Raw genomic sequence first — 23479 nt, 5'->3', positions numbered from 1 at the left:
AAACCTTTGAAAGTGTAGCGATGAACCCGGAAAAGGAAGTTACAGTCAATGTCCCTTTTAATTTTAAACGGGATAAATACAAGCTGCAGCTAGAGGCCGTTAAAATCACCAAAAAAATTCGCCAAACCTCAAATTAGAGATTGTTGAACGCCGATTTGCGAACCAGTCGTCCTTACGGTTTCAAAGAGGCAACACCTGCTTCAACATCTCTTTCGCATGAATTACGAGGCTAGGCGGAGACATACTTTTGAGGGCTTGTGGGAATCTTGCGTTCCTATCGAAGCTGTGGCCAAAGACAGTTTCTATCTTGCAGATGTAGAAACACAGACGACGCGCTGCGCCTTTTGCGGTATTGCCTTGTACCAGTGGCGTTGCACGGACCATTCATCCTGGGAACATCGCAAGCACAGTCCATCGTGTCTAATGGTTTCCTGGAAACCGTGCAACAACAAACCACTGCGTCAGGGGTTTCCCGACTTCCCGACCAGCGAGGGCACGGATTTTTGCGACCATCTGGTCCAAACATGCCCAACCACCAGCGAAGAGTGGTCGGGAAACGAGAAAGTGCGCGTGCGCATCCATCCGTCGTGATTGCTGTTGTAGTGCGTGTTTACATCCTACCCTCCGAGTCGCGCGTGAACTTTTCCCTCCTCAACGCCCAACTATTCCGCCAGCGTTGTCTGGAAATGGAGAAGAAACTTTTTAAAAACAATTAATTAATAGGGGTTTTTGGGTAAAAGGTTTTTTTTTTATATTGTGTTTTTTTTTAATTCTAATTAAATGTGTAAGGGTTTTTTTGGGTTTTTCTGGGTTTATATTGTTTTAAATTTTACTTGATAATGTTTTTATTAAATATATTTTTATGTTACTATATAGTATGTGCAACAAAATAAAAATGTTTATTAATTGAAATGAATCCGACCGAGTCAGTCACGCATTCTTTAAAATTTCAAACACCCGCGCAGTTTCTAATTGTGGGACCAATGCAAGCGGGCAAAAGCAGCCTTTTAAGTAATTTATTGCAAAATCATCAGCTTATGTTTGACCCACCTCATAAAAAAGTTATTTATTGCTACGCGGCCTGGCAACCAAACTACGAAAAATTAAAACAATTGATTCCGGGAATTCAATTTATTCAAGGATTGCCAACTGCTGATCCGGACTTTTGGGAAACTCATCGCGATTCCTAGCTGATACTAAACGATTTAGCTAGTCAATTATTTAAGCAAGCTCATATTTCCGATTTAGTGTGCGTGACGTCGCATCATTTAGGGTATACTGTCATTATTATTACTCAACAACTGTTTCCCAAGGGTAGCCAATCGCGGATAATTTCTCAAAACTCTTCGTATTTTATAATAATGAAAAATCCCCGCGATGTCGCCTCTATTAGGTATCTAGCGCAACAAATTAGTCCAGATAATCCGAAGCGTATTACGGACGCGTACAGACTAGCCACTAGAGAACCCTATAGCTATTTGTTAATTGATTTAAAACAAGATACTTAGGAAAACTTACGATTATGATTCTACCTCACGAATCGCCTATGTATGTGCATGTCGATTAAATTTAATTGTCATTTGAATAATGGCACCGCGCGTTAAACGTCGATCAGGAAAACGCTCCCGACTCGTCGTAGCCCGTCCCTCAGCAAAGTTTGCCAAATTTGTCCCTTATTTACAGAGTTTGCACCAAACTAGCTTTAAACAACGCCGAACCCTCTTAAACAATAGTAGCGCGCCTCAATTAAAGAGCATTCAGACAATTTGTAAGAATTTAAAAGGTGGGGGCATTTTTTTGAGTAAAGACCGTCCATGGTCAGTCTCAAATTGATGCAAAATTTTCTCTCGATCTAGCTGAGGCAACGCTTCGTGCAAATTGCGTTCGACTTGATCACCGAAATTTGTGTCTAATTCCGAGCAGCTTTGAGAGTGGCATATTTGTTTTCGACACTCGACGTTGGCGCAAGTGGAAGTGACGTCAAACAAAGTGGTAGTGAGCTCGTTTAAAATTAATTCGCGCATGCGACAGACAGCTATCCCTTTAGCCTTAAGAGCCTCGTCAATCGGCGGCTTTAAATCGATCAATGTCTGCCAACCTGTTTTGTTCAGGCTGAATCCTTCGCTGGTGCTAAAGTTGAGAAAATAACGACTGCCACTGCCTCGTTCATAGTACCGAAGGTCGATTAGACGTTCATCTTTCGAATTGATGAAGCATTCCAGCTTGATGCGCTCTTTGACGGGCATCCAAATATGATAGCGAGGTATTTTTCCGTCAAAAAAGGACGTGAGCTCATTTTGAAACCGAAACAAAGCGTACCAAGCGTTAGGTTTTAATATAGTTTTTGTACGCGTATCTGATCTTTGAATTAAAATTTTAGGTTCAATTGATTTGACGACGCAAATGTCGAGCTTTGGCGTGACGGTGTGTACTTGGTGCATATTGACGCGCGACTGATATTGTATTTATAAAGTTTTAGTCTTTTATACGTTGGGGTGATTATAAATAATTTCTCTGTTTTTAGATATAATAAATTGGTTGTTTGAAAATTCGGCCATGACAATGCACGTGACGTTTTCGGTTAGCGGAGAGCTAAATCTTAACGATAATCGCAGGTTACCAGTCTGGGGCATGGAATTTAGACCTAACGAAGCGAGATGTTCTCTACTCAAATCAAAAACAACGGCAAAAAAGCCTTTTTTATATAAATCGTAAGAAATTATATTTCCCCGGTCAAGACCTAATATTTCGAGCCCCTCGAATAAAGAATTGTAACATCTAACGTATTGATCGTCGTCTAAATTAGGCGTAAAGGGAATATCAGGATAATTTTTAGAATTTAAAAAGAATTGCATGAAATCGAGCTTGAAGTGTTGGAGATCCAGGGGGTTAGAAGTTGCTTCCCCTACAAATTTTTTATTAGTAACAAAAGCCACGACAGTTCGCGAGGGTAATTGCCCGGTAAACAAGCTGTCCCTAATAAAATCTTGCGTTCCGGTGGTTATTAAGAAATTTTTCATAACAATAGAGTTTACTTCGTAGCGAGCGTTTATTCCCGAATTTAACATCTGAGCGTGAGCTAGTTGCAGTTCGGGATTAACCTCAATTTCACGCGTAAACAAGGTGCATTCCGTTAAATCAATCTTATAATTTGCCCGCTTCATTGTGAATAATAGCGAAATCCGTGGAGCTTCGATGAAGTGTAATTCACACCTCGATATTATCTAGTAAGAATTTGGGCGTTTTAAACATATCCAGAAATAATTCGCCAATTACATCGCACGTCTTTGATTTTGCCACGCGTTTAGCGCGACGACCAATACCATTATCTTCCTTGTTAATATTGGCGTCTTCTAAAGCCGTAGCCGGATCGATAATGGTATCCAAATAATATAGCATAGAAGTTAACCAGGAGTTGGCCGCCGTTTGTCCATAATTTAAAAGTATTTTAAAATAGGCCATATATGGGTACATATTATTAGGTTGCTGGACAGCGACGCCATTAAGAAATAATTCTACTTGACAAAATAGCGAGGCAATTATTAAATTTGTTACCGAGACTTTCTTTTCCGCATCTGGAACGGCAGTGCCGTCCTCGTGTAAAACGCAAAATTTTAATCTCAAAAGAGATTTAGTCAAATCATGATAATTGTTAGAGGGAGGAATGATAAATTCTACATATTTAGCATTAGCTATTGGGGCAATTGGATAATGAGCAGTCGTTTTAGTCCCAACAATATTATTATTCACCACTGGCTTTTCAAATACTTCAAAATCAGAGAGAACACTTTCGTAGGTCGACATGTTTAGTCTAGAAAATCGCGTTTAGTGCGTCGCTTAACACGTTTGCTCCGGCTTGTTTTAGCAGTCCTCTTTCGTTTTCGGCCCGTCCCGCTCTGAGTGTTGACAAACCGGTCCACGCCTTTATGTAGTAGGGAATTTATAGATTGTTTGACATTTCTTTTAATCGATTCTCGAGGTGATATTCCGGGGTTTTGGGCATCGCTAATTACTCTACTCGTTAATCCAACAGCTTCGGACGCTAAAGTACTAATGGCCGGCTTAATAAAGGGTGTAATTTTGCGCAATAAAGAATTGAAGATACCGCCAACACTAAAACGACCCCCGATTGGAAAACGTTCGCGTGTAAAGCCGGAAGGGACGATCCTCTTTGGAAATACAGAGTATATCTATTGGGTACCATCGCTCAAGTTCTATTGACGTCGACGCCTAAAAAACAGTTTAATATATACTTTACCCAAATTAAACGGGATATTTTCCCCGTAATCGGATTTCAATTCAATTTCAATTTCTTGTATATCGCTAGTTGAAATTGGATAAAAATCGATATTGTTAAATATTTCCTGATTCTCCTCGTCTAGCAGCGAGAAAGCCGGCATTTATATGAAACGTAGCAGAGGGGCTTGACCACCACCCACTACTTGTTGACTGATAATATTGGTATAGACAAACATGGCATCGACGCCTCTCATAATATCAGCGGGGTGATCCGACGTCTCGTTATTGATATACCGATCTAATTGATTACTACTAAAACCTAACAGTCTCCCGAGGCCTCGTCCGAATGTTGTTTTGGGAAACAAAATGGAAACCGTATCGTTCAGTTTTGAAACCGTGACGGTTCCGTCTACATTCTGCGTAAATTGTAGACTTTTTCTATGCGTCGGCGACATGGCTTCGCTCATAGCACTTAAAACATCGCTAATATGATAATATACCCCGGGAGGAATCTCGCATGCGAAATTATCAACTCGTCTGGCTTGAGACCCGGGTAAATACGGCTGGTCAGCCATATATGGGTCTTTTGGAAATCTATCAACATCGTATTCGCTAGTCCAAAAATTATTAGCCGCTGTCAGGGTTATTGATCTTAATCGGGGATTTACCAGAGCTACCCTCGAGTGACTGTGTTGAAAAAATTCTCCCTCTTCGGGAATGTTAAATAACTGGGCCATTGTTCCAGCTACCGATACGCGAAGACCTGGCTCTATTTCGAGACGAACATAGTATCTATTTTCCAAAGCCGTTTTGAGAATGTACATTTTAAAATACTGGCGAGGCATATATTCTTGAACCCCCAATAACTGGTTTATAATTTTTAAATGTAAAGAGAAGGGGATTACTGCCCCGGTCGCCGTCAAATCAAAGGTATATTCGCCCGCGGGTATTTTGATTTTTGTGAAATTAGTCTTAGTAAATAGATACATTAGCGAGTCATGAACGCGATAATTTACGAATGTGTCATTAGTTGTTTTGAAATGCGTAAAATTACGCTCTAAAGGTTTAGTGGATAGAAACGTCCCACCATCGTATTCAGCTTCTAAATTTAATATATCCCGCAAATCCTTTGGGAATAGCATTTCAATTTTTGCCGGACAATAGACTCTAAAATAACGTTCCGCTTCTTGTTTAATAACGCTAAATTCGGCCTGTTGCAATCTTAAAGGGTCAAAATTGCGCGCAGTTATTTTGAGGTTTTCGGCAATTTCTTCATAAATCTTATAATCATCTGTCGATCTAAACTCACCTGACACTCTAAAAAAGAAATAAAGCCAGGGTTCTTCCCAAGCGGTATAGCGCTTTATGGTTCTATTGACTCGATATTCAAGGTACGCGTTGTTTTCATTTATGGTAAATTCTTGTAACGTCATGCTCAAAGGACCAGATTGATTGAGTCCTGTGTAGTATTTATTGGGGTCAAGATCGAGCAATTTAGCTAGTTGGGGAGAAAATTTAATTTCCACCCATTCCGGTGTTTTGAAATTATACATGATAGCATCACCCGAAATTATCTATTGTGTGATATGTTACGGCAATTTTTTTAAATACTAAACTTTCTAAAGTACGCGCTACGGCTCGACAAAGCCCTTCGGCGTTTTTCTCGGGCGTTTTACTGGCTCTAAAAGTTTGCGGTAAGAACAATATTTTATAGTTATCATAATCTTCAGGGTTAATTGGTTCAGGCTCTTCAGGTTTTATTGGCTCGGACTTTTTTGCGGGGGGATCAACCGGCTGCGGAAACAAGGGTTTTTCATCAATTGGCTCGGGCTTTTTTGATGGCGGATCGATTGGCTCTGAAAACAAATCTATTTCCTCAACATCCGTTGGCGAGGGGGTAGGCGTAAGTGGTTCAAAGGTGGGTTTTGATAGATCGGGTTTCGGTAGATAAGGCTTTAATGGGTCTGGAGTTGGAATTTTCGGGTCATCTGGAAGTTTCAGGGGATCTGGCTCCGGCTTCGACTTTGGTTGTTCAGCTTTTGGTACTTCGGACTTCGTTGTCTCCGGCTTCGACTTTGGTAGTTCAGCCTTAGGTGGCTCTGTAGTCAGAATCTTTGAGGGATCTGAAGTAGACGGGGTTGGCCTAATTGTTGTTGTTGTTGTAGTAGTAGATGTTGGGTTAGTTGTTGTGGTAGATGTTGGTTTAGTTGTTGTGGTAGATGCTGCCCTACTCGTTGTAATAGGGGCTGAATTAGTCGAACTTGGAGGTATTAGTTTATCCGAACTTGGAGGTATCGGTTTAGTCGAACTTGGAGGGGTTGGGTTAGTTGATGGCGAAGGGGTCGTTTTCGGTGGGTCAGTTGTCGGAAATGCTGTATAGTAGGGTTTTGGCTGATCAGGCTCTTGGAAGGTTTGTTTTGGAAGCGTTATTTTGGGTGGTGGTGGCGGAGGAGTTATTTTGGATGGCTGTGGTTGCACCGGTACAACAGGCGTATTTGGATCAATGGGTATCGGGAAAAAGGGGGTAGTTCGCGGTAAAATAGGTATAGATGGCGGTAGAGATTTATATTCTGGTTGAGGTTTTTCTCTTATTTGCGGAACTTCATGGCTTGTTTTACGTTTAATGGTGGCCTTAGGAACGTACTTGTAATCAAATTTTTTTTTAAAACTGTCTCCAACATTCTCAATTTCGATTTCCACATAATTGGTAGTGTAATTTAAAGTTATATTTTTAGCATGCTTTGATAAAGGTAGTTTGGATATATAGGGGACGTTTTCGAAATTTTTCTGCTTAAATTCGAATAAGGTGGCTAGGGGTGAATCACCTGGTATTTTGAACCGTATATTTTCAGCTCCTAAAACTTGCAGGTAAACTGGTAAATTAGTATCTAGTTGATTTCCTCGCGCCCCGTCTGTATATTTATTAATTAATTTAAAAGATAATTTGCCTTTCAAATATGGGTGGCTGTTAACATCATCATTTAACAAATCGACAACATCTCGAGGAAGCTCGTACTCTTTGGTTTTGCCATAGCGTTGGACTGGTAACTCTAATTTATAATATTCAATAGGTTCACGGAAAGCCGCGTAATTACCCCGATTTGAGTCACTTACGACCTGAATTTCAAACTTTTTAAAATCCTCGCTTATAATCACCCAGTGATTTGGAAATATGAATTCCGCTAACCCTACTTCATAGTTACTACTCAAGGTTAACGGCTGATGCAAATAATTTTTAAAACTTGACTGGGTATTATTTGGATATATATCTAAACACGTATTAGACGCTAAAGTTAAAAAAGTCGTCATTCATGACTAACGCCTGTTTGTCAACTAACCCCAACTTCTTAGACTAACGTTATTTTATACATAAAAAAGATTGCCAATGGTTCGGTGGACTGGCCGGGATTCGAACTCATAACTTTTTGGTTATCACATTAGTAAACCCTGCCTTTAACCACTGAGCCATTGGCAATCTTTCAAAACACTCCGTTTATTTTCATCAAAACACTAAAATTCTTTTTTAGTCGTTAAAGACTTTTAAAGTCGTTACCCTTGAAACATCTACGTAGTTAGGTAATTAACCCGACCCGATTCCAATAAAAAAAGGACCACGCCCTGACTAGTTCGATCCGGATTCAAGCTTGTTTCAGGCAGTTATTATATAAGCCATCCGCCTGTAGTAATAAATTAAAGGGTGGAGTCGGTAAAAAATAAATTTTTTTATCTAGGGAACTCTTTTAATATTAAATTTGCCCTTCGTATTTTAGTATATAAGCGCGTTGTTTCGAAAAGAAAGTTATCAGTTGCCTGACTACGCTCTCATGTTTAACCGTGTGCAGTACTATTTTTACGATGATGTCTTTCTCCAGTACTATTTTTACGAAGATGTCTTTCTCCACCGCTCCTGGACTCACACAACAAAAGTCGTGTGAGAAGAGACCAAATTCGATTTTTCCATCCGTCTCTTCTTGGGCATAGCTTGAGAAGAGACCAAATTCGATTCATGTGCCTCGATTTCCTTAATTTTTGTATAGTCTTTCGCAGTTACATTTGGCTGTAGAAAAAGTTGAGGAAATTTGTGTGAAGTCGCATTTTTTCGTCCCACCACTCAACATCGGCCATGGTTCGGGACCAAATGCAAGAGATTTACGTCAAAAATCCGGAGAATTTGGTCCCGGACTAAGAAACCAGGTGGAATAATGTTGAGGAGGTTCATGAATCGACCTTCATTGCAGTGTCATTTGCGTCCATACAACTGACTACTGCAAGGAAGGAGAAGTTCTGGCGCAAACAACCAGACCTGGACAAGAAGAACAAGCCCCAAAGTGGCTCGGATGTAACTTCCTTCGGGAGGTAAAGGGTCAACGAAGAATTTTATAGGACATGGCCCGTACAAGCCCACTGCATAAGGTTCTGCGTACCCTGCACCAGTTGGAGCATGTTCTCTTCAGTGAGGCTCAACAATTTCACGACATCAACGTGGCCTAACCTTCAACGATAGATACATTTCGGGAACAAAAAGTGGCGAAAACAACGAGGTCTCGCCGATAGATCCACGATCTTCGAAAACCAATGGAGGATTTTGCTTAAAAGGTCATTTCAAACAATCCTCGGCTACCCGGCCTGTCTTTCATCAAAATTCATCCGGCAGTGTTTATCCCACGCTGCGCCCCTTGGCGTTAGCCATCAGAATGCACGAACAAAGTTTACTGATGGTGGTTGACGTCATCAACATGATCGTGCGAACTTACTTTGTGGTAAATAGTTTCGATTTAATTTAGGATTCAGCATGTAACATGTTTTTTGTAGTTGGGAACAAGCCATTCCCAACTCAAAGAAAAGAAGTATTGACCTTCTTGATGACGCTAGCAAACAATGTCATAATTTTTGTTATATCTATATTCTTGTTATTCTCTATCATCTTATTGTATATACTATTTGGTATTGTTATTGAAAAATCTTTATTTGTATATCTGTCTTTGTTTCTTAGACATATTTAGAGGTTTATGGCGGGAAATTCAAACGGGGATCTTGCAAAAATAACAGCCTGGTTTATTAAAAATAGGTAAATCTCCTCTGAATAGTCTTAGCAGGGTGGAAGGCAGGTAAGATTTTCTTATTAAATAACACAATTTTTGGTTGGAAGTTTGGTTGGAGTCTGGTGGATGAGGGTCTGGCCGCCATCTTGGGGTGGCGGCCATCTTGGATCTCTGCGAATCTGTATAGCTATCACTACTTATCCATTACGCTACAAGCTCTCACTCCGTAGTATAAACAGCTTTTCCAAACATTGTATTTATGCATTTTTTATGACGCATAAAGATCTTTAACTATAATAAAGACCGAGCTTGCCAGGACTCGAACCTGGAATCTTCTGCTCCGTAGGCAGACGCGTTATCCATTGCGCCACAAGCCCGTTAGCTGTTTATCTAGAAGCTATTGAAGCATTGCAATTTTATAGATTTCTCTTCCGTTATACTCTAATAATCATCTTTAAATGTTAATTCCGAGCTTGCCTGGACTCGAACCTGGAATCTTCTGCTTCGAAGGCAGACGCGTTATCCAATGCGCCACAAGCCCGTTAGCTTTTTATCTAGATGCTATTGAAGTATTGCAATATTATAAATTTCCCTTCCGTTATACTCTTATTATCATCTGTAAATGTTAATTCCGAGCTTGCCAGGACTCGAACCTGGAATCTTCTGCTTCGAAGGCAGACGCGTTATTTATTACGCCACAAGCCCGTTAGGTGTTTATCTAGATGCTATTTAAGCATTGCAATTTTATAGATTTCCCTTCCGTTACACTCTAATAATCATCTTAAAATGTTAATTCCGAGCTTGCCAGGACTCGAACCTGGAATCTTCTGCTCCGTAGGCAGACGCGTTATCCATTGCGCCACAAGCCCGTTAGCTTTTTATCTAGATGCTATTGAAGCATTGCAATTTTATAGATTTCCCTTCCGTTACACTCTAATAACCATGTTTAAATGTTAATTCCGAGCTTGCCAGGACTGGAACCTTGAATCTTCTACTTTGACGGCAGACGCGTTATCCATAACGCTACATGCCCTTGCTTCTACTATAAAAAACTTTTCCAAACATTGTATTTATGCATTTTTATGACGTTTAAAAGATCTTTTACTAAAACAAACACCGAGCTTGCCAGGACTCGAACCTTCAATCTTCTGCTTCGAAGGCAGACGCTTTATCCATTACGCTACAAGCCCTTGCTCCGTAGTATAAACAGCTTTTCCAAACATTGTATTTATGCATTTTTTATGACGCAAAAAGATCTTTTACTAAAATAAAGACCGAGTTTGCCAGGACTCGAACCTGGAATCTACTGCTCCGTTGGCAGACGCGTTATCCATTGCGCCACAAGCCCGTTAGGTGTTTATCTAGATAATATTTAAGCATTGCAATTTTATAGATTTCCCTTCCGTTACACTCTAATAATCATCTTAAAATGTTAATTCCAAGCTTGCCAGGACTCGAACCTGGAATCTTCCGCTTCGAAGGCAGACGCGTTATCCATTACGCTACAAGCCCTTACACTGTAACATAAAAAACTTTTCCAAACATTGTATTTATGCATTTTTTATGACGCATAAAAGATCTTTTACTAAACCAAACACCGAGCTTGCCAGGACTCTAACCTGCAATATTCTTCTCCGTAGGCAGACCCGTTATCCATTGCGCCACAAGCCCGTTGGCTGTTTACCTAGATGCCATTGAAGCATTGCAATTTTATAGATTTCCCTACCGTTATAATCTAATAATCATCTTTAAATGTTAATTCCGAGCTTGCCTGGACTCGAACCTGGAATCTTCTGCTTCGAAGCCAGAGGCTTTATCCATTACGCTACAAGCTCTTGCTCCGTAGTATAAACAGCTTTTCCAAACATTGTATTTATGCATTTTTTGTGACGCATAAAGATCTTTTACTATAATAAAGACCGAGCTTGCCAGGACTCGAACCTGGAATCTTCTGCTCCGTAAGCAGACGCGTTACCCATTGCGCCACAAGCCCGTTAGCTGTTTATCTAGAAGCTATTGAAGCATTGCAATTTTATAGATTTCTCTTCCGTTATACTCTAATAATCATCTTTAAATGTTAATTCCGAGCTTGCCTGGACTCGAACCTGGAATCTTCTGCTTCGAAGGCAGACGCGTTATCCAATGCGCCACAAGCCCGTTAGCTTTTTATCTAGATGCTATTGAAGTATTGCAATATTATAAATTTCCCTTCCGTTATACTCTTATTATCATCTGTAATGTTAATTCCGAGCTTGCCAGGACTCGAACCTGGAATCTTCTGCTTCGAAGGCAGACGCGTTATTTATTACGCCACAAGCCCGTTAGGTGTTTATCTAGATGCTATTTAAGCATTGCAATTTTATAGATTTCCCTTCCGTTACACTCTAATAACCATGTTTAAATGTTAATTCCGAGCTTGCCAGGACTGGAACCTTGAATCTTCTACTTTGACGGCAGACGCGTTATCCATAACGCTACATGCCCTTGCTTCTACTATAAAAAACTTTTCCAAACATTGTATTTATGCATTTTTATGACGTTTAAAAGATCTTTTACTAAAACAAACACCGAGCTTGCCAGGACTCGAACCTTCAATCTACTGCTTCGAAGCCAGAGGCTTTATCCATTACGCTACAAGCTCTTGCTCCGTAGTATAAACAGCTTTTCCAAACATTGTATTATGCATTTTTTATGACGCATAAAGATCTTTTACTAAAATAAAGACCAAGCTTGCCAGTACTCGAACCTAGAACCTTCTGCTCCGTAGGCAGACGCGTTATCCATTGCGCCACAATCCCGTTAGGTGTTTATCTAGATAATATTTAAGCATTGCAATTTTATAGATTTCCCTTCCGTTACACTCTAATAATCATCTTAAAATGTTAATTCCAAGCTTGCCAGGACTCGAACCTGGAATCTTCCGCTTCGAAGGCAGACGCGTTATCCATTACGCTACAAGCCCTTACACTGTAACATAAAAAACTTTTCCAAACATTGTATTTATGCATTTTTTATGACGCATAAAAGATCTTTTACTAAACCAAACACCGAGCTTGCCGGGACTCTAACCTGCAATATTCTTCTCCGTAGGCAGACCCGTTATCCATTGCGCCACAAGCCCGTTGGCTGTTTACCTAGATGCCATTGAAGCATTGCAATTTTATAGATTTCCCTACCGTTATAATCTAATAATCATCTTTAAATGTTAATTCCGAGCTTGCCTGGACTCGAACCTGGAATCTTCTGCTTCGAAGCCAGAGGCTTTATCCATTACGCTACAAGCTCTTGCTCCGTAGTATAAACAGCTTTTCCAAACATTGTATTTATGCATTTTTTGTGACGCATAAAGATCTTTTACTATAATAAAGACCGAGCTTGCCAGGACTCGAACCTGGAATATTCTGCTCCGTAGGCAGACGCGTTATCCGTTGCGCAACAAGCCCGTTAGCTGTTTATCTAGAAGCTATTGAAGCATTGCAATTTTATAGATTTCTGTTCCGTTATACTCTAATTATCATCTTTAAATATTAATTCCGAGCTTGCCTGGAATCGAACCTGGAATCAGCTGCTCCGTAGGCAGACGCGTTATCCATTGCGCCACAAGCCCGTTAGCTGTTTATCTAGAAGCTATTGAAGCATTGCAATTTTATAGATTTCCCTTCCGTTACACTCTAATAATCATCTTTAAATGTTAATTCCGAGCTTGCCAGGACTCGAAGCTGGAATCTTCTGCTTCGAAGGCAGACGCGTTATCCATTACGCTACAAGCCCTTGCTCTCTCATATAAAAAGCTTTTCCAAACATTGTATTTATGCATTTTTTATGACGCATAAAAGATCTTTTACTAAAACAAACACCGAGCTTGCCAGAACTGGAACCTGGAATCCTCTGCTCCGTAGGCAGACGCGTTATCCATTGCGCCACAAGCCCGTTAGCTGTTTATCTACATGCTATTGAAGCATTGCAATTTTATATATTTCCCTTCCGTTATACTCTGATACTCATCTTTAAATGTTAATTCCGAGCTTGCCAGGACTCGAACCTGGAATCTTCTGCTTCGAAGGCAGACGCGTTATCCATTGCGCCACAAGCCCGTTAGCTGTTTACCTAGATGCCATTGAAGCATTGCAATTTTATAGATTTCCCTTCCGTTATAATCTAGAAATCATCTTTAAATGTTAATTCCGAGCTTGCCTGGACTCGAACCTGGAATCAATCACTTCGAAGCCAGAGGCTTTCTCCATTACGCTACAAGCTCTTGCTCCGTAGTATAAACAGCTTTTCCAAACATTGTATTTATGCATTTTTTATGACGCATAAAGATCTTTTACTATAATAAAGACCGAGCTTGCCAGGACTCGAACCTGGAATCTTCTGCTCCGTAGGCAGACGCGTTATCCATTGCGCCACAAGCCCGTTAGCTGTTTATCTAGAAGCTATTGAAGCATTGCAATTTTATAGATTTCTCTTCCGTTATACTCTAATAATCATCTTTAAATGTTAATTCCGAGCTTGCCTGGACTCGAACCTGGAATCTTCTGCTTCGAAGCCAGAGCCTTTGTCCATTACGCCACAAGCCCGTTAGCTTTTTCTCTAGATGCTATTGAAGTATTGCAATATTATAAATTTCACTTCCGTTATACTCTTATTATCATCTGTATATGTTAATTCCGAGCTTGCCAGGACTCGAACCTGGAATCTTCTGCTTCGAAGCCAGAGGCTTTGTCCATTACGCTACAAGCTCTTGCTCCGTAGTATAAACAGCTTTTCCAAACATTGTATTTATGCATTTTTTATGACGCATAAAGATCTTTTACTATAATAAAGACCGAGCTTGTCAGGACTCGAACCTGGAATCTTCTGCTCCGTAGGCAGACGCGTTATCCATTGCGCCACAAGCCCGTTAGCTGTTTATCTAGAAGCTATTGAAGCATTGCAATTTTATAGATTTCTCTTCCGTTATACTCTAAAAATCATCTTTAATATTAATTCCGAGCTTGCCTGGACTCGAACCTGGAATCTTCTGCTTCAAAGCCAGAGCCTTTGTCCATTACGCCACAAGCCCGTTAGCTTCTTCTCTAGATGCTATTGAAGTATTGCAATATTATAAATTTCCCTTCCGTTATACTCTTATTATCATCTGTATATGTTAATTCCGAGCTTGCCAGGACTCGAACCTGGAATCATCTGCTCCGTAGGCAGACGCGTTATCCATTGTGCCACAAGCCCGTTAGCTGTTTATCTAGAAGCTATTGAAGCATTGCAATTTTATAGATTTCTGTTCCGTTATACTCTAATAATCATCTGTAAATGTTAATTCCGAGCTTGCCAGGACTCGAACCTGGAATCTTCTGCTTCGAAGGCAGACGCGTTATTTATTACGCTACAAGCCCTCGTTTTCTGGTATAAAAAACTTTTCCAAAACATTGTATTTATGCATTTTTTATGACGCATAAAGATCTTTTAGTAAAATAAACACCGTGCTTGCCAAGACTCGAACGTGGAATCTTCTGCTTCGAAGCCAGACGCTTTATCTATTACGCTACAAGCTTTTTCTCCGTATTATAAACAACTTTTCCAAACATTGTATTTATGCATTTTTATGACGCATAAAGATCTTTTACTAAAATAAATACCGAGCTTGCCAGGACTCGAACCTGGAATCTTCTGATCCGTAGGCAGACGCGTTATCCATTGAGCCACATGCCCGTTAGCTGTTTATCTAGATGCTATTGAAGCATTGCAAATTTATATATTTTCCTTGCAGACGCGTTATCGATTGCGCCACAAGCCCGTTAGCTGTTTATCTATATGCTATTGAAGCATTGCAATTTTATAGATTTCCCTTCCGTTATAATCTAGAAATCATCTTTAAATGTTAATTCCGAGCTTGCCAGGACTCGAACCTGGAATCTTCTGCTTCGAAGGCAGACGCGTTATCCATTGCGCCACAAGCCCGTTAGCTGTTTACCTAGATGCCATTGAAGCATTGCAATTTTATAGATTTCCCTTCCGTTATAATCTAGAAATCATCTTTAAATGTTAATTCCGAGCTTGCCTGGACTCGAACCTGGAATCTTCTGCTTCAAAGCCAGAGCCTTTGTCCATTACGCCACAAGCCCGTTAGCTTTTTCTCTAGATGCTATTGAAGTATTGCAATATTATAAATTTCCCTTCCGTTATACTCTTATTATCATCTGTATATGTGAATTCCGAGCTTGCCAGGACTCGAACCTGGAATGTTCTTCTTCGAAGCCAGAGGCTTTGTCCATAACGCTACAAGCTCTTGCTCCGTAGTATAAACAGCTTTTCCAAACATTGTAATTATTCATTTTTTATGACGCATAAAGATCTATACTAAAATAAAGACCGAGCTTGCCTGGACTCGAACCTGGAATCTTCTGCTCCGTAGGCAGACGCGTTATCCATTGCGCCACAAGCCCGTTAGCTGTTTACCTAGATGCCATTGAAGCATTGCAATTTTATAGATTTCCCTTCCGTTATAATCTAATAATCATCTTTAAATGTTAATTCCGAGCTTGCCTGGACTCGAACCTGGAATCTTCTGCTTCGAAGCCAGACGCTTAATCCATTACGCTACAAGCTCTTGCTCCGTAGTATAAACAGCTTTTCCAAACATTGTATTTATGCATTTTTTATGACGCATAAAGATCTTTTACTATAATAAAGACCGAGCTTGGCAGGACTCGAACCTGGAATCTTCTGCTCCGTAGGCAGACGCGTTATCCATTGCGCCACAAGCCCGTTAGCTGTTTACCTAGATGCCATTGAAGCATTGCAATTTTATAGATTTCCCTTCCGTTATAATCTAGAAATCATCTTTAAATGTTAATTCCGAGCTTGCCTGGACTCGAACCTGGAATCTTCTGCTTCGAAGCCAGAGCCTTTGTCCATTACGCCACAAGCCCGTTAGCTTTTTCTCTAGATGCTATTGAAGTATTGCAATATTATAAATTTCCCTTCCGTTATACTCTTATTATCATCTGTATATGTGAATTCCGAGCTTGCCAGGACTCGAACCCGGAATGTTCTTCTTCGAAGCCAGAGGCTTTGTCCATAACGCTACAAGCTCTTGCTCCGTAGTATAAACAGCTTTTCCAAACATTGTAATTATTCATTTTTTATGACGCATAAAGATCTATACTAAAATAAAGACCGAGCTTGCCTGGACTCGAACCTGGAATCTTCTGCTCCGTAGGCAGACGCGTTATCCATTGCGCCACAAGCCCGTTAGCTGTTTACCTAGATGCCATTGAAGCATTGCAATTTTATAGATTTCCCTTCCGTTATAATCTAATAATCATCTTTATATGTTAATTCCGAGCTTGCCAGGACTCGAACCTGGAATCTTCTGCTTCGAAGGCAGACGATTTATCCATTACGTTACAAGCTCTTGCTCCGTAGTATAAACAGCTTTTCCAAACATTGTATTTATGCATTTTTTATGACGCATAAAGATCTTTTACTATAATAAAGACCGAGCTTGCCAGGACTCGAACCTGGAATCTTCTGCTCCGTAGGCAGACGCGTTATCCATTGCGCCACAAGCCCGTTAGCTGTTTATCTAGAAGCTATTGAAGCATTGCAATTTTATAGATTTCTCTTCCGTTATACTCTAATAATCATCTTTAAATGTTAATTCCGAGCTTGCCTGGACTCGAACCTGGAATCTTCTGCTTCGAAGCCCGAGGCTTTGTCCATTACGCTACAAGCTCTTGCTCCGTAGTACAAACAGCTTTTCCAAACATTGTATTTATTCATTTTTTATGACGCATAAAGATCTTTACTAAAATAAAGACCGTGCTTGCCTGTACTCGAACCTGGAATCTTCTGCTCCGTAGGCAGACACGTTATCCATTGCGCCACAAGCCCGTTAGCTGTTTATCTAGAAGCTATTGAAGCATTGTAATTTTATAGATTTCCCTTCCGTTACACTCTAATAATCATCTTTAAATGTTAATTCCGAGCTTGCCTGGACTCGAACCTGGAATCTTCTGCTTCGAAGCCAGACGCTTAATCCATTACGCTACAAGCTCTTGCTCCGTAGTATAAACAGCTTTTCCAAACATTGTATTTATGCATTTTTTATGACGCATAAAGATCTTTTACTATAATAAAGACCGAGCTTGGCAGGACTCGAACCTGGAATCTTCTGCTCCGTAGGCAGACGCGTTATCCATTGCGCCACAAGCCCGTTAGGTGTTTATCTAGATGCTATTGAAGCATGGCAATTTTACAGATTTCCCTTCCGTTACACTCCAATAATCATCTTTAAATGTTAATTCCGAGCTTGCCAGGACTCGAACCTGGAATCTTCTGCTTCGAAGGCAGACGCGTTATCCATTACGCTACAAACCCTTGCCTTCTTATATAAAAAACTTTTCCAAACATTGTATTTATGCATTTTTTATGACACATAAAAGATCTTTTATTAAAACAAACACCGAGCTTGCCAGGACTCGAACCTGGAATCTTCTGCTTCGAAGGCAGACGCGTTATCCATTGCACCACAAGCCCGTTAGCTGTTTACCTAGATGCCATTGAAGCATTGCAATTTTATAGATATCCCTTAAGTTATACTCTAATAATCATCTTTAAATGTTAATTCCGACTTGCGTAGACTCGAACCTGGAATCTTCTGCTTCGAAGCCAGAGGTTTTATCCATTACGCTACAAGCTCTTGCTCCGTAGTATAAACAGCTTTTCCAAACATTGTATTTATGCATTTTTTATGACGCATAAAGATCTTTTATTATAATAAAGACCGAGCTTGCCAGGACTCGAACCTGGAATCTTCTGCTCCGTAGGCAGACGCGTTATCCATTGCGCCACAAGCCCGTTAAGTGTTTATCTAGATGCTATTGAAGCATGGCAATTTTATAGATTTCCCTTCCGTTACACTCCAATAATCATCTTTAAATGTTAATTCCGAGCTTGCCAGGACTCGAACCTGGAATCTTCTGCTTCGAAGCCAGAGGTTTTATCCATTACGCTACAAGCTCTTGCTCCGTAGTATAAACAGCTTTTCCAAACATTGTATTTATGCATTTTTTATGACGCATAAAGATCTTTTACTATAATAAAGACCGAGCTTGCCAGGACTCGAACCTGGAATCTTCTGCTCCGTAGGCAGACGCGTTATCCATTGCGCCACAAGCCCGTTAAGTGTTTATCTAGATGCTATTGAAGCATGGCAATTTTATAGATTTCCCTTCCGTTACACTCTTATAATCATCTTTATATGTTAATTCCGAGCTTGCCAGGACTCGAACCTGGAATCTTCTGCTTCGAAGGCAGACGATTTATCCATTACGTTACAAGCTCTTGCTCCGTAGTATAAACAGCTTTTCCAAACATTGTATTTATGCATTTTTTATGACGCATAAAGATCTTTTACTATAATAAAGACCGAGCTTGCCAGGACTCGAACCTGGAATCTTCTGCTCCGTAGGCAGACGCGTTATCCATTGCGCCACAAGCCCGTTAGCTGTTTATCTAGAAGCTATTGAAGCATTGCAATTTTATAGATTTCTCTTCCGTTATACTCTAATAATCATCTTTAAATGTTAATTCCGAGCTTGCCTGGACTCGAACCTGGAATCTTCTGCTTCGAAGCCCGAGGCTTTGTCCATTACGCTACAAGCTCTTGCTCCGTAGTACAAACAGCTTTTCCAAACATTGTATTTATTCATTTTTTATGACGCATAAAGATCTTTACTAAAATAAAGACCGTGCTTGCCTGTACTCGAACCTGGAATCTTCTGCTCCGTAGGCAGACACGTTATCCATTGCGCCACAAGCCCGTTAGCTGTTTATCTAGAAGCTATTGAAGCATTGTAATTTTATAGATTTCCCTTCCGTTACACTCTAATAATCATCTTTAAATGTTAATTCCGAGCTTACCAAGACTCGAACCTGGAATCTTCTGCTTCGAAGGCAGACGCTTTATCCATTACGTTACAAGCTCTTGCTCCGTAGTATAAACAGCTTTTCCAAACATTGTATTTATGCATTTTTTATGACGCATAAAGATCTTTTACTATAATAAAGACCGAGCTTGGCAGGACTCGAACCTGGAATCTTCTGCTCCGTAGGCAGACGCGTTATCCATTGCGCCACAAGCCCGTTAGGTGTTTATCTAGATGCTATTGAAGCATGGCAATTTTACAGATTTCCCTTCCGTTACACTCCAATAATCATCTTTAAATGTTAATTCCGAGCTTGCCAGGACTCGAACCTGGAATCTTCTGCTTCGAAGGCAGACGCGTTATCCATTACGCTACAAACCCTTGCCTTCTTATATAAAAAACTTTTCCAAACATTGTATTTATGCATTTTTTATGACACATAAAAGATCTTTTATTAAAACAAACACCGAGCTTGCCAGGACTCGAACCTGGAATCTTCTGCTTCGAAGGCAGACGCGTTATCCATTGCACCACAAGCCCGTTAGCTGTTTACCTAGATGCCATTGAAGCATTGCAATTTTATAGATATCCCTTAAGTTATACTCTAATAATCATCTTTAAATGTTAATTCCGACTTGCGTAGACTCGAACCTGGAATCTTCTGCTTCGAAGCCAGAGGTTTTATCCATTACGCTACAAGCTCTTGCTCCGTAGTATAAACAGCTTTTCCAAACATTGTATTTATGCATTTTTTATGACGCATAAAGATCTTTTATTATAATAAAGACCGAGCTTGCCAGGACTCGAACCTGGAATCTTCTGCTCCGTAGGCAGACGCGTTATCCATTGCGCCACAAGCCCGTTAAGTGTTTATCTAGATGCTATTGAAGCATGGCAATTTTATAGATTTCCCTTCCGTTACACTCCAATAATCATCTTTAAATGTTAATTCCGAGCTTGCCAGGACTCGAACCTGGAATCTTCTGCTTCGAAGCCAGAGGTTTTATCCATTACGCTACAAGCTCTTGCTCCGTAGTATAAACAGCTTTTCCAAACATTGTATTTATGCATTTTTTATGACGCATAAAGATCTTTTACTATAATAAAGACCGAGCTTGCCAGGACTCGAACCTGGAATCTTCTGCTCCGTAGGCAGACGCGTTATCCATTGCGCCACAAGCCCGTTAAGTGTTTATCTAGATGCTATTGAAGCATGGCAATTTTATAGATTTCCCTTCCGTTACACTCTTATAATCATCTTTATATGTTAATTCCGAGCTTGCCAGGACTCGAACCTGGAATCTTCTGCTTCGAAGGCAGACGATTTATCCATTACGTTACAAGCTCTTGCTCCGTAGTATAAACAGCTTTTCCAAACATTGTATTTATGCATTTTTTATGACGCATAAAGATCTTTTACTATAATAAAGACCGAGCTTGCCAGGACTCGAACCTGGAATCTTCTGCTCCGTAGGCAGACGCGTTATCCATTGCGCCACAAGCCCGTTAGCTGTTTATCTAGAAGCTATTGAAGCATTGCAATTTTATAGATTTCTCTTCCGTTATACTCTAATAATCATCTTTAAATGTTAATTCCGAGCTTGCCTGGACTCGAACCTGGAATCTTCTGCTTCGAAGCCCGAGGCTTTGTCCATTACGCTACAAGCTCTTGCTCCGTAGTACAAACAGCTTTTCCAAACATTGTATTTATTCATTTTTTATGACGCATAAAGATCTTTACTAAAATAAAGACCGTGCTTGCCTGTACTCGAACCTGGAATCTTCTGCTCCGTAGGCAGACACGTTATCCATTGCGCCACAAGCCCGTTAGCTGTTTATCTAGAAGCTATTGAAGCATTGTAATTTTATAGATTTCCCTTCCGTTACACTCTAATAATCATCTTTAAATGTTAATTCCGAGCTTACCAAGACTCGAACCTGGAATCTTCTGCTTCGAAGGCAGACGCTTTATCCATTACGTTACAAGCTCTTGCTCCGTAGTATAAACAGCTTTTCCAAACATTGTATTTATGCATTTTTTATGACGCATAAAGATCTTTTACTATAATAAAGACCGAGCTTGGCAGGATTCGAACCTGGAATCTTCTGCTCCGTAGGCAGACGCGTTATCCATTGCGCCACAAGCCCGTTAGGTGTTTATCTAGATGCTATTGAAGCATGGCAATTTTACAGATTTCCCTTCCGTTACACTCCAATAATCATCTTTAAATGTTAATTCCGAGCTTGCCAGGACTCGAACCTGGAATCTTCTGCTTCGAAGGCAGACGCGTTATCCATTACGCTACAAACCCTTGCCTTCTAATATAAAAAACTTTTCCAAACATTGTATTTATGCATTTTTTATGACGCATAAAAGATCTTTTATTAAAACAAACACCGAGCTTGCCAGGACTCGAACCTGGAATCTTCTGCTTCGAAGGCAGACGCGTTATCCATTGCACCACAAGCCCGTTAGCTGTTTACCTAGATGCCATTGAAGCATTGCAATTTTATAGATATCCCTTAAGTTATACTCTAATAATCATCTTTAAATGTTAATTCCGAACTTGCGTAGACTCGAACCTGGAATCTTCTGCTTCGAAGCCAGAGGTTTTATCCATTACGCTACAAGCTCTTGCTGCGTAGTATAAACAGCTTTTCCAAACATTGTATTTATGCATTTTTTATGACGCATAAAGATCTTTTACTATAATAAAGACCGAGCTTGCCAGGACTCGAACCTGGAATCTTCTGCTCCGTAGGCAGACGCGTTATCCATTGCGCCACAAGCCCGTTAAGTGTTTATCTAGATGCTATTGAAGCATGGCAATTTTATAGATTTCCCTTCCGTTACACTCTTATAATCATCTTTAAATGTTAATTCCGAGCTTGCCAGGACTCGAACCTGGAATCTTCTGCTTCGAAGGCAGACGATTTATCCATTACGTTACAAACTCTTGCTCCGTAGTATAAACAGCTTTTCCAAACATTGTATTTATGCATTTTTTATGACGCATAAAGATCTTTTACTATAATAAAGACCGAGCTTGGCAGGATTCGAACCTGGAATCTTCTGCTCCGTAGGCAGACACGTTATCCATTGCGCCACAAGCCCGTTAGCTGTTTATCTAGAAGCTATTGAAGCATTGTAATTTTATAGATTTCCCTTCCGTTACACTCTAATAATCATCTTTAAATGTTAATTCCGAGCTTACCAAGACTCGAACCTGGAATCTTCTGCTTCGAAGGCAGACGCTTTATCCATTACGTTACAAGCTCTTGCTCCGTAGTATAAACAGCTTTTCCAAACATTGTATTTATGCATTTTTTATGACGCATAAAGATCTTTTACTATAATAAAGACCGAGCTTGGCAGGATTCGAACCTGGAATCTTCTGCTCCGTAGGCAGACGCGTTATCCATTGCGCCACAAGCCCGTTAGGTGTTTATCTAGATGCTATTGAAGCATGGCAATTTTACAGATTTCCCTTCCGTTACACTCCAATAATCATCTTTAAATGTTAATTCCGAGCTTGCCAGGACTCGAACCTGGAATCTTCTGCTTCGAAGGCAGACGCGTTATCCATTACGCTACAAACCCTTGCCTTCTAATATAAAAAACTTTTCCAAACATTGTATTTATGCATTTTTTATGACGCATAAAAGATCTTTTATTAAAACAAACACCGAGCTTGCCAGGACTCGAACCTGGAATCTTCTGCTTCGAAGGCAGACGCGTTATCCATTGCACCACAAGCCCGTTAGCTGTTTACCTAGATGCCATTGAAGCATTGCAATTTTATAGATATCCCTTAAGTTATACTCTAATAATCATCTTTAAATGTTAATTCCGAACTTGCGTAGACTCGAACCTGGAATCTTCTGCTTCGAAGCCAGAGGTTTTATCCATTACGCTACAAGCTCTTGCTGCGTAGTATAAACAGCTTTTCCAAACATTGTATTTATGCATTTTTTATGACGCATAAAGATCTTTTACTATAATAAAGACCGAGCTTGCCAGGACTCGAACCTGGAATCTTCTGCTCCGTAGGCAGACGCGTTATCCATTGCGCCACAAGCCCGTTAGCTGTTTATCTAGAAGCTATTGAAGCATTGCAATTTTATAGATTTCTCTTCCGTTATACTCTAATAATCATCTTTAAATGTTAATTCCGAGCTTGCCTGGACTCGAACCTGGAATCTTCTGCTTCGAAGCCCGAGGCTTTGTCCATTACGCTACAAGCTCTTGCTCCGTAGTACAAACAGCTT

The 23479-nt window shown here is 40.2% G+C and overlaps 39 non-coding genes across 39 annotated transcripts; all 39 read right to left on the bottom strand.

Annotated features, from left to right (window-relative positions):
• Positions 1 to 9585: 9585 nt before the first annotated feature.
• TRNAR-ACG (transfer RNA arginine (anticodon ACG)) lies at positions 9586 to 9658 on the bottom strand. The gene has a single exon. It is a non-coding gene; the product is annotated as a tRNA-Arg (tRNA).
• Positions 9659 to 9913: 255 nt separating this feature from the next.
• On the bottom strand, positions 9914 to 9986 carry TRNAR-UCG (transfer RNA arginine (anticodon UCG)). The gene has a single exon. It is a non-coding gene; the product is annotated as a tRNA-Arg (tRNA).
• A 91-nt stretch (positions 9987 to 10077) lies between these two features.
• Positions 10078 to 10150, bottom strand: TRNAR-ACG (transfer RNA arginine (anticodon ACG)). Its single transcript has one exon. It is a non-coding gene; the product is annotated as a tRNA-Arg (tRNA).
• Positions 10151 to 10720: 570 nt separating this feature from the next.
• On the bottom strand, positions 10721 to 10793 carry TRNAR-UCG (transfer RNA arginine (anticodon UCG)). The gene has a single exon. It is a non-coding gene; the product is annotated as a tRNA-Arg (tRNA).
• Positions 10794 to 11201: 408 nt separating this feature from the next.
• On the bottom strand, positions 11202 to 11274 carry TRNAR-ACG (transfer RNA arginine (anticodon ACG)). Its single transcript has one exon. It is a non-coding gene; the product is annotated as a tRNA-Arg (tRNA).
• Positions 11275 to 11528: 254 nt separating this feature from the next.
• On the bottom strand, positions 11529 to 11601 carry TRNAR-UCG (transfer RNA arginine (anticodon UCG)). Its single transcript has one exon. It is a non-coding gene; the product is annotated as a tRNA-Arg (tRNA).
• A 569-nt stretch (positions 11602 to 12170) lies between these two features.
• On the bottom strand, positions 12171 to 12243 carry TRNAR-UCG (transfer RNA arginine (anticodon UCG)). The gene has a single exon. It is a non-coding gene; the product is annotated as a tRNA-Arg (tRNA).
• Positions 12244 to 12979: 736 nt separating this feature from the next.
• TRNAR-UCG (transfer RNA arginine (anticodon UCG)) lies at positions 12980 to 13052 on the bottom strand. Its single transcript has one exon. It is a non-coding gene; the product is annotated as a tRNA-Arg (tRNA).
• A 250-nt stretch (positions 13053 to 13302) lies between these two features.
• Positions 13303 to 13375, bottom strand: TRNAR-UCG (transfer RNA arginine (anticodon UCG)). The gene has a single exon. It is a non-coding gene; the product is annotated as a tRNA-Arg (tRNA).
• A 249-nt stretch (positions 13376 to 13624) lies between these two features.
• Positions 13625 to 13697, bottom strand: TRNAR-ACG (transfer RNA arginine (anticodon ACG)). Its single transcript has one exon. It is a non-coding gene; the product is annotated as a tRNA-Arg (tRNA).
• A 413-nt stretch (positions 13698 to 14110) lies between these two features.
• TRNAR-ACG (transfer RNA arginine (anticodon ACG)) lies at positions 14111 to 14183 on the bottom strand. Its single transcript has one exon. It is a non-coding gene; the product is annotated as a tRNA-Arg (tRNA).
• A 254-nt stretch (positions 14184 to 14437) lies between these two features.
• TRNAR-ACG (transfer RNA arginine (anticodon ACG)) lies at positions 14438 to 14510 on the bottom strand. Its single transcript has one exon. It is a non-coding gene; the product is annotated as a tRNA-Arg (tRNA).
• A 91-nt stretch (positions 14511 to 14601) lies between these two features.
• On the bottom strand, positions 14602 to 14674 carry TRNAR-UCG (transfer RNA arginine (anticodon UCG)). Its single transcript has one exon. It is a non-coding gene; the product is annotated as a tRNA-Arg (tRNA).
• A 492-nt stretch (positions 14675 to 15166) lies between these two features.
• TRNAR-UCG (transfer RNA arginine (anticodon UCG)) lies at positions 15167 to 15239 on the bottom strand. Its single transcript has one exon. It is a non-coding gene; the product is annotated as a tRNA-Arg (tRNA).
• A 412-nt stretch (positions 15240 to 15651) lies between these two features.
• On the bottom strand, positions 15652 to 15724 carry TRNAR-ACG (transfer RNA arginine (anticodon ACG)). The gene has a single exon. It is a non-coding gene; the product is annotated as a tRNA-Arg (tRNA).
• Positions 15725 to 15973: 249 nt separating this feature from the next.
• TRNAR-ACG (transfer RNA arginine (anticodon ACG)) lies at positions 15974 to 16046 on the bottom strand. The gene has a single exon. It is a non-coding gene; the product is annotated as a tRNA-Arg (tRNA).
• A 412-nt stretch (positions 16047 to 16458) lies between these two features.
• On the bottom strand, positions 16459 to 16531 carry TRNAR-ACG (transfer RNA arginine (anticodon ACG)). Its single transcript has one exon. It is a non-coding gene; the product is annotated as a tRNA-Arg (tRNA).
• Positions 16532 to 16780: 249 nt separating this feature from the next.
• TRNAR-ACG (transfer RNA arginine (anticodon ACG)) lies at positions 16781 to 16853 on the bottom strand. The gene has a single exon. It is a non-coding gene; the product is annotated as a tRNA-Arg (tRNA).
• Positions 16854 to 17423: 570 nt separating this feature from the next.
• Positions 17424 to 17496, bottom strand: TRNAR-ACG (transfer RNA arginine (anticodon ACG)). Its single transcript has one exon. It is a non-coding gene; the product is annotated as a tRNA-Arg (tRNA).
• Positions 17497 to 17587: 91 nt separating this feature from the next.
• Positions 17588 to 17660, bottom strand: TRNAR-UCG (transfer RNA arginine (anticodon UCG)). The gene has a single exon. It is a non-coding gene; the product is annotated as a tRNA-Arg (tRNA).
• An 86-nt stretch (positions 17661 to 17746) lies between these two features.
• TRNAR-UCG (transfer RNA arginine (anticodon UCG)) lies at positions 17747 to 17819 on the bottom strand. Its single transcript has one exon. It is a non-coding gene; the product is annotated as a tRNA-Arg (tRNA).
• Positions 17820 to 18067: 248 nt separating this feature from the next.
• TRNAR-ACG (transfer RNA arginine (anticodon ACG)) lies at positions 18068 to 18140 on the bottom strand. The gene has a single exon. It is a non-coding gene; the product is annotated as a tRNA-Arg (tRNA).
• Positions 18141 to 18389: 249 nt separating this feature from the next.
• Positions 18390 to 18462, bottom strand: TRNAR-ACG (transfer RNA arginine (anticodon ACG)). The gene has a single exon. It is a non-coding gene; the product is annotated as a tRNA-Arg (tRNA).
• Positions 18463 to 18711: 249 nt separating this feature from the next.
• On the bottom strand, positions 18712 to 18784 carry TRNAR-ACG (transfer RNA arginine (anticodon ACG)). The gene has a single exon. It is a non-coding gene; the product is annotated as a tRNA-Arg (tRNA).
• Positions 18785 to 19354: 570 nt separating this feature from the next.
• TRNAR-ACG (transfer RNA arginine (anticodon ACG)) lies at positions 19355 to 19427 on the bottom strand. Its single transcript has one exon. It is a non-coding gene; the product is annotated as a tRNA-Arg (tRNA).
• A 91-nt stretch (positions 19428 to 19518) lies between these two features.
• On the bottom strand, positions 19519 to 19591 carry TRNAR-UCG (transfer RNA arginine (anticodon UCG)). Its single transcript has one exon. It is a non-coding gene; the product is annotated as a tRNA-Arg (tRNA).
• Positions 19592 to 19677: 86 nt separating this feature from the next.
• Positions 19678 to 19750, bottom strand: TRNAR-UCG (transfer RNA arginine (anticodon UCG)). Its single transcript has one exon. It is a non-coding gene; the product is annotated as a tRNA-Arg (tRNA).
• Positions 19751 to 19998: 248 nt separating this feature from the next.
• TRNAR-ACG (transfer RNA arginine (anticodon ACG)) lies at positions 19999 to 20071 on the bottom strand. Its single transcript has one exon. It is a non-coding gene; the product is annotated as a tRNA-Arg (tRNA).
• A 249-nt stretch (positions 20072 to 20320) lies between these two features.
• TRNAR-ACG (transfer RNA arginine (anticodon ACG)) lies at positions 20321 to 20393 on the bottom strand. Its single transcript has one exon. It is a non-coding gene; the product is annotated as a tRNA-Arg (tRNA).
• Positions 20394 to 20642: 249 nt separating this feature from the next.
• On the bottom strand, positions 20643 to 20715 carry TRNAR-ACG (transfer RNA arginine (anticodon ACG)). The gene has a single exon. It is a non-coding gene; the product is annotated as a tRNA-Arg (tRNA).
• A 570-nt stretch (positions 20716 to 21285) lies between these two features.
• Positions 21286 to 21358, bottom strand: TRNAR-ACG (transfer RNA arginine (anticodon ACG)). Its single transcript has one exon. It is a non-coding gene; the product is annotated as a tRNA-Arg (tRNA).
• A 91-nt stretch (positions 21359 to 21449) lies between these two features.
• On the bottom strand, positions 21450 to 21522 carry TRNAR-UCG (transfer RNA arginine (anticodon UCG)). Its single transcript has one exon. It is a non-coding gene; the product is annotated as a tRNA-Arg (tRNA).
• Positions 21523 to 21608: 86 nt separating this feature from the next.
• Positions 21609 to 21681, bottom strand: TRNAR-UCG (transfer RNA arginine (anticodon UCG)). The gene has a single exon. It is a non-coding gene; the product is annotated as a tRNA-Arg (tRNA).
• A 249-nt stretch (positions 21682 to 21930) lies between these two features.
• Positions 21931 to 22003, bottom strand: TRNAR-ACG (transfer RNA arginine (anticodon ACG)). The gene has a single exon. It is a non-coding gene; the product is annotated as a tRNA-Arg (tRNA).
• Positions 22004 to 22252: 249 nt separating this feature from the next.
• TRNAR-ACG (transfer RNA arginine (anticodon ACG)) lies at positions 22253 to 22325 on the bottom strand. Its single transcript has one exon. It is a non-coding gene; the product is annotated as a tRNA-Arg (tRNA).
• A 249-nt stretch (positions 22326 to 22574) lies between these two features.
• TRNAR-ACG (transfer RNA arginine (anticodon ACG)) lies at positions 22575 to 22647 on the bottom strand. Its single transcript has one exon. It is a non-coding gene; the product is annotated as a tRNA-Arg (tRNA).
• A 91-nt stretch (positions 22648 to 22738) lies between these two features.
• Positions 22739 to 22811, bottom strand: TRNAR-UCG (transfer RNA arginine (anticodon UCG)). Its single transcript has one exon. It is a non-coding gene; the product is annotated as a tRNA-Arg (tRNA).
• Positions 22812 to 22897: 86 nt separating this feature from the next.
• Positions 22898 to 22970, bottom strand: TRNAR-UCG (transfer RNA arginine (anticodon UCG)). The gene has a single exon. It is a non-coding gene; the product is annotated as a tRNA-Arg (tRNA).
• A 249-nt stretch (positions 22971 to 23219) lies between these two features.
• Positions 23220 to 23292, bottom strand: TRNAR-ACG (transfer RNA arginine (anticodon ACG)). Its single transcript has one exon. It is a non-coding gene; the product is annotated as a tRNA-Arg (tRNA).
• Positions 23293 to 23479: the final 187 nt, after the last annotated feature.

Source organism: Phalangium opilio, unplaced genomic scaffold, assembly GCF_054372755.1.
Source record: "Phalangium opilio isolate 3A_F unplaced genomic scaffold, DU_Popi_V2 ptg000246l_1, whole genome shotgun sequence".
Lineage (NCBI taxonomy): Eukaryota > Metazoa > Arthropoda > Arachnida > Opiliones > Phalangiidae > Phalangium > Phalangium opilio.
This window is presented reverse-complemented; position numbering and strand designations above follow the sequence as displayed.